The sequence below is a fragment of the Hipposideros armiger genome, unplaced genomic scaffold (assembly GCF_001890085.2).
Source record: "Hipposideros armiger isolate ML-2016 unplaced genomic scaffold, ASM189008v1 scaffold_50, whole genome shotgun sequence".
NCBI classification, from domain to species: domain Eukaryota; kingdom Metazoa; phylum Chordata; class Mammalia; order Chiroptera; family Hipposideridae; genus Hipposideros; species Hipposideros armiger.
The window spans coordinates 3,710,859-3,717,323 of record NW_017731400.1 but is presented as its reverse complement, the minus strand read 5'-3'; the positions used below and the strand labels follow the sequence as shown (position 1 = coordinate 3,717,323).

The following is a 6,465-nucleotide window of genomic DNA, read 5'->3' as shown; positions in this document are numbered from 1 at the left end:
CCTAGCTCCAGGCACGCTGGATGTAGGGGGCTTACGGTTGTCTTCAGAACTTATTGATTTCTCCCTTCATTGCTCAAATCTACTTTCCTCTGAAAGGGCTTGGGTCTCAGGCAGGTTTTCTCCACATGGAAGTCCTGGAAGCTACAGTGCAGATTCTCCAGGTTGAGTGAGAGCCTAGAATTCACTCTGGCCTGGCCCTGGGTTACCCTCGCTGGGGCTAAGGTGTGTGGTGTTCACATTGCTCTGGTCTGGGCCACAGGCACAGCCCCCAAAACACTTATACTGAAAGTGGGAGGAGGAAAAGATGAAATTAATTATAGAATTGAGCCAAACCAATCTGTGTAAAGTGATAGAACTGAATAGCTGGTATTAGAAGAATATGGCACTCTGACCCCTAGTGGTTAGTTTACATGGAGAAAATTCAGCATTAGTCCAAAGGCAACAGCACGTGGATTTCCCATCATCTTTTTATATGATCGTTTTTCAATTTATTTAAAAACATCAGGGTCTTTCCTTTCTGTCCTCTACGTTGAACCTTTCACCCGTTGTGGGCAAATTTTCTTTTGACATAGTTCTTGCATCCCTTTCCCCCCCTCATCTCTACAGTCACCATCTTTCTTCTTGGCTTCATACTTAGACTACTGTGATAGTATCCTAACTTATTTCCTTATCTTATGTACTTTATGGAAACCAAAACCTGAAAAAATTTTCTAAAACACTGCTTTAGTTGTATGGTGTCCAGGTGGGAAATTAACTGTGACAATTTATCAAATGCAATCAAAATTCCTGGGTCTAGCTTTAACTGCCATGTGTCTCTTCATCCTTTTGGCTTGAGAAAATGTAGTTAGCTTTGTGTCACACGCAAGGGGAAGCTAACATAAAAAATAGTATATTTCCATAATCCATGCTGACCTGTTGAAGTTTAAAAATTGAGAACACTTACTACTTTTACTTTTCTTATCTCTTATATAGGAAGAGAGTAATCCATTTTAAATTTCATTCTATTAAACTTCTCTAATATTCTAAACAGAAAATTTCATGTATGTTTCTTATCATTTTACAGAGTAAGTTAAGTGTATAATTTATTTCTCATAAAAAGATATTGATTGGGGCAAATTTATATGTACACTGGCTAATTGTTCAGATCATAAGCTAAATCTAAAATATGTGTTCCTAAATTTTTATAATTTTCATATTTTATTCTTTCTTTCTTAGTTAGTGGCTGAGATAGTAAGCACTCTCTAACTTCATTATTGCTTACATTTTCTCTTCAGTTTTCATAAAGACTAACATAAAAACTGAATTGATCAGTCTGAAGGCTTATAGATTTTATTCCACATTCCCCTTATCTTTATCTCCAATTTTTAAATTAAATTTAATTTTTTTCATTTTAATGAAAGCATAGTTTCTTCCTTCTGAAGTATTCACATAGAATTGTTAAAAAAAAAAAAGCTGAAGTCAGACTGCCTAAGCTCCAGTTTTCTCCTCTGTAAAAAGAGGATAATAAAATTATAATAGTATTCCTAATTTATCAGATTACTTAGAGAGTTATTGTGATAAATTTGATAATTCACATAGAGAGCTTAATGTGGTTACTGACACACGAGTCCTCAAAAATGTTAACTTTTACTATTATTTTTACACGTTCGCTTGCATTTTTAGTGTCTTTGCATACACCAACTGGTTTGTTTACCACCAAATGTTTATAAAACATTTAGTATTATATTGTATGCTGAATAAAACCCAATAACATCATGGAGTGCCTATTCTTGTGAAGTTTACAATCTAATTTGAGAGACAAACAATAAAGACTTAAAATTTATAAACAAAATGTGATATAAACATACAATGGAATATTATTCAACCTTAAAAAGGAAGTCTGACATACTACACATGGATGAACCTGAAAGACATTATGCTAAGTGAAATACGCCAGTTACCAAAGGATAAATCTTGTATAATTCCACTTATATGAGGTACCTAAAGTAGTCAAAATCGTACAGACAGAAACTAGAATGGTGGTTGCCAGTGGTCAGGGAAGGGAGAGGCAAAGGTGAGTTCTTTAACCCGTAGAGATTTAGTTTGGAAGATGAAAAAGTTCTGGAGAGGAATGGTGGTGATCGTTACACAAAAAATGTGAATGTATTCAATGCTCCTGAACTGTACACTTAGAAATGATTAAAATGGTAAATTTTATATTATGTATCTTTTACCACAATAAAAAAAGATTTTAAATTTAAATCTTCATGGAAGGGAAAAATTAAAGTTCAACACCACAATGTAACAGATAAACCAGTAAATTATAAATTATTAAATGCCATTTTAATTTTATTAATAAAATGTATCCATTTATATTTTTTTATAAATAATACATTTTCACGGCTCAAAAATAAAAGGTACAAAGTGGTATACAGGGAGAAGTAAATCTTCCTTTAGAGATTCAGTTCCTTTTCCCAGAGACAACCCCATTACCAGTTACTTACATACTTGTATCCTACTAGCGATACTATCTGTCTATCTATCTATCTCCTGATAGCTACACTCACACACTGTATACACTATGTTCAAACTGTCTTTTTCCACTTGAGAACGTCTTGGATAGCACATTAACTGAAACTTGTTCTTTTTAAACAGCTGTATAGATACCATAAATATATTTAACCAATCTCTTATTGAGAAGCCAAGAAGAGTTACCATTCTTTTACTATTTCAAATAATGTTTCAAAGAATAAACTAGCACATATGTCATTTTGTATAACTGTGAGCATTTCTGCAAGATAAATTCCTAAAGGGAGAGTCACTGGCTTTTCAAATGATTCAGATTAAAAGTGCCTTCAGACTTCACCAAAGTGGTATTTAGTGTTAGTTGCTTTATCCCCAAACTTGAAAATATCCTTGTATCCTTTTCTTTGGAGCCCATCAGTTATGCAGTCTTGCTGATTTTATCTCCCTGTATCTATTCTGTCCCCCCTTTCCATTTCCCATTCGTCATAGCCAACAACTCAATTTAGGCTTTCATTATTTCTTCATGTCTGAAGTGTTGTCCAGGATCCATCCTCCTGAGAGAACAACCTGCATATTTTCATGCTACCTAATACATCCAGGATTAAATCTAATGTTGCTATTTTAGCAAACAACGCTCACCTTAATCTGGTGCCTGCACTTTCCCTCTCCAGCTTTCTCTACCATCACCCAACTTTACACTTTTTGTTTTTATGATGTACAATAGTTTATAGTTTCAGGTCTCCATGCATTTGCTTTTACTGTCTCCCTGCTTGGAATATCTTTGTCCATTTCCCTTACTTCATCCACGTGGGAAGTGTTGACCTCTTCCTTAAAGAGGAGGAACCTCCCTTTTGTGCTCCACGGGTCTGCATTCATCTTCTATGGTGATTGCTATTAGTAGTGAAACTTTCCTTGAAGTAGGCTGAAATAGTGGTGGGAATGGTCTTTTTTTCCTTTCTAGCTCTAGCATGTAGAACAGTGTTTGAGGTCATGTGGTGTGCACTAAATAAAAATTTCTTTAACTGAACTTAACTAGATTTTTGGGGAAAGGGGTGGAGTCATTTGTTCATTCATATGTTTACTGAGTGGCTATTAGGTGCAAGATTATGTGTTAGGCAGTGGGATTAGAAATGAAGAAGATAACCCAGGGCCTACTTTTGAAAGAGATGGGGCAACATAAACATACAATTATCACTAGGGGAGGACTGCAGTGGACCCCAGGTCACAGTTTAGATTCTTTGATGGATATGTACGAGTATGAGCAAAGGGTGACATTTTAATTAGAGGGAATTGCACTAGGAAAAACATTTATAAAATAAGGCAATTGCTCCAAATCACTGTGAAACCCTAGAGTAAGACATAAAGCTCACGATTTCTGACTTCCTGTTTATGGCCCATGGTCTTCATCTTTTAAAGTGGAGATGCTTTTCTGGTGACCAGGAGGCCAGACAGTGTCTTGAGTAAAGAATAATAAAGTGAGATAACACATGTAAGACAACCAGGTCAGTGTCAGTATACTCAAGGAAAGTTCTTTTTCTCTGCTAAATGGCCTTCTAAGCAGTCAGAAAAACTTGCTTGTTGTTAAATGATTTATATTAAATTTAATCTACCAGTTGTTCTTTCTCCATCCTTTTCTTCTATTCTCTTCCCTAGTATGACCTCGTCTCATTAAAGGTTGAGGAAGCTAGCGAAATGTAATAAAAACAGAAGGTTTTTGGGGAGTCAGCTAGAACTGGATTCATAACAGAAGGCAGTCACTACTAGTGGAGTAACTTTGGGCAAGTACTTAAACTCCCAGATTATTCCTTTGTAAAATAAAATAATAAGTAGGTCGGGAGGAAATGTTTATGTATAACTCTTACTTAACAAAGTGCCCGACACATAGTAAGAGCGCAGAAGTTAGCTATTAAGCGATCCCAAGAACCCGATGCCTTGGGAGTGTCTTTTTGCTTCCGTAAGCAAAGGAAATGTAAGCGTAATCATTACTAAATTAAATTACACCAGAACTCGCACTTCGGCACTTACGTGATTGGATCTCTCCCGGCCACCGTCGCCGAGCATGCGTAAAAGAACGTGGCGGGACGTATGTGTCATGGCGAGCTCCATCTGAAGTCTCCGCAGGTTCGGGAGAGCAGCGTGTGCACCCTTTCACTTTGGACTAGTATGTTAATTCCTGACTACTGGGTAAGGGTGGCGGGTGGATCTGTGCGGGGCAGAGGGTGGCTGGAGCTCCTTTTATGGCGGAGCCTTGTTTCCCTAATGTCAGTCTTTTTCTGGCCGGTTGCTGGTTTGTTTCGCAGTTAACTTGCCAGCTGGGATGGGGGAACAGGGAGGCTGGTAGCACTGCCACAAGTGAGGACAGGGTCGTTGGCCTTGGATGCTGCAGGGCTGTAAGGAGTATTTAAGGGACCGCGTTTCTTATTGTCTAGTGTAGTTTCATTCGTTTCCCACTTTCTACATCAGTGAATTTGTGGCGCGGTAGGAGGCTTTCGCCAGTTATCCGGCTTTCACAGAGCAGTGTCTCATTAGCAATTTAAACTGAAGTTAGAAGAGCAGGTGTCTTATTTTTTCACTTTCCTTCTCGTTTACCCATAAAACCTCTCTCAGAATCTCGGGCGACGCGTGTCTTTCGGGTGGAAGGTAATCTGGATATCTACTTCACGGCCTTATTCCTTTTTTTGGGTATTTGTTGGTATTACTTGAATCACGCAGAGATGTTGTAGTGCTTGCTGGATAGTATTTATTGCCATGGCCAGGTGCTGGATCTGTCATGGCAAATATGGGAGAAGTCAACACGTCTGATTTAATCATAAGCACTTGGAAATAATGAGGAACATTATTAACCTTGCTGTATATGAAGCAGTTTTCTATAGAGCCTGATCACTTTTAGGTAGTTTTAAAGAGTCCTTGCTATGGGTTTGTGAACTTAACTGTGAATTTGCTTTTTCAAATGTTTTTGTTTTCCAGACTCATCTTTCCAAGAGGGTTTGAGACTAGTTGCAGATAATCAAGGTACTCATTTATTTTATTTTACTTATTTTTTATTTTTTAAAAGATTTTTATTAAAATGTAGCTAACATACAATGTTATATTAGTTTCAGGTGTCATTGTCATCATAGTTATTCAACAGTATCCACCTGGCACTATACATCGTTCTTACCGTAGTATTGATAATATTCCCTATGTCACAGTGATCACCATGATAAGTCCAGCAACTATTTAACACCGTACCACGCTATCATAATATTATTGACTATATTTCCTATGCTGTATATTACATCACCAAGACTTATTTGTTTTATACCTGGAAGTTTGAACTACTTATTCTCCTTTATCTTCTCCCCTTTTTAATTTTTCAGTTACAGTCAACATTCAATATTATTGGGTTGTCGGAAAAGTCATGACGCATTTTTGCAACAAGAAACATAGAAAAAATACGTCATGACTTTTCTGACAATCCAATATTTTATATTAATTTCAGGTGTACAGCATAGTGGTTAGATTTATATAATATACGAAGTGATATCCCTCCCTGACTAGTGTGTACCTGGCACTATACATAGTTATTACCATATTATTATTATTTTTTAGTCTTTTTATATATATTTTTTTTATTAGTTTCAAGTATACAAAACAATGTAATAATTAGACATTAACACCCCTCACAAACTGGTAATCCCCACAACCTACTTACTACCCCTGTGACATCATATACAGCTATTATAATACCATTCACTATATTCCTTATGCTGTACTTTATTTACATCCTGTGACTGTGTGTGTGTGTGTGTGTGTGTGTGTGTGTGTATATATATATATTTTTTTTTTAATTGCAGTTGACATTTCATATTATTCTACTTTAGCTTCAGGTGTACAGCACAGTGGTCAGACATCTACACAGTCTATGAAGTGATCCCCCTGATAAATCCAGTACCTATCTGTCACCCACATAATCTTTAC

The 6,465-nt window shown here is 36.6% G+C and overlaps 1 protein-coding gene across 7 annotated transcripts in view; it reads left to right on the top strand.

Annotated features, from left to right (window-relative positions):
* Positions 1–4,576: 4,576 nt before the first annotated feature.
* Positions 4,577–6,465, top strand: part of CDKAL1 (CDKAL1 threonylcarbamoyladenosine tRNA methylthiotransferase) — a 667,723-nt gene continuing 665,834 nt past the window's right edge. For 5 of the 7 annotated variants that reach the window (XM_019640494.1, XM_019640498.1, XM_019640493.1 and 2 more), the window contains exons 1-2: positions 4,577–4,666; positions 5,473–5,517. The gene's annotated coding sequence lies outside the window, so the exon portion shown is untranslated. The remainder of the gene's footprint in view (positions 4,667–5,472; positions 5,518–6,465) is intronic. The other 2 variants (XM_019640497.1, XM_019640496.1) reach the window with 1 other exon arrangement.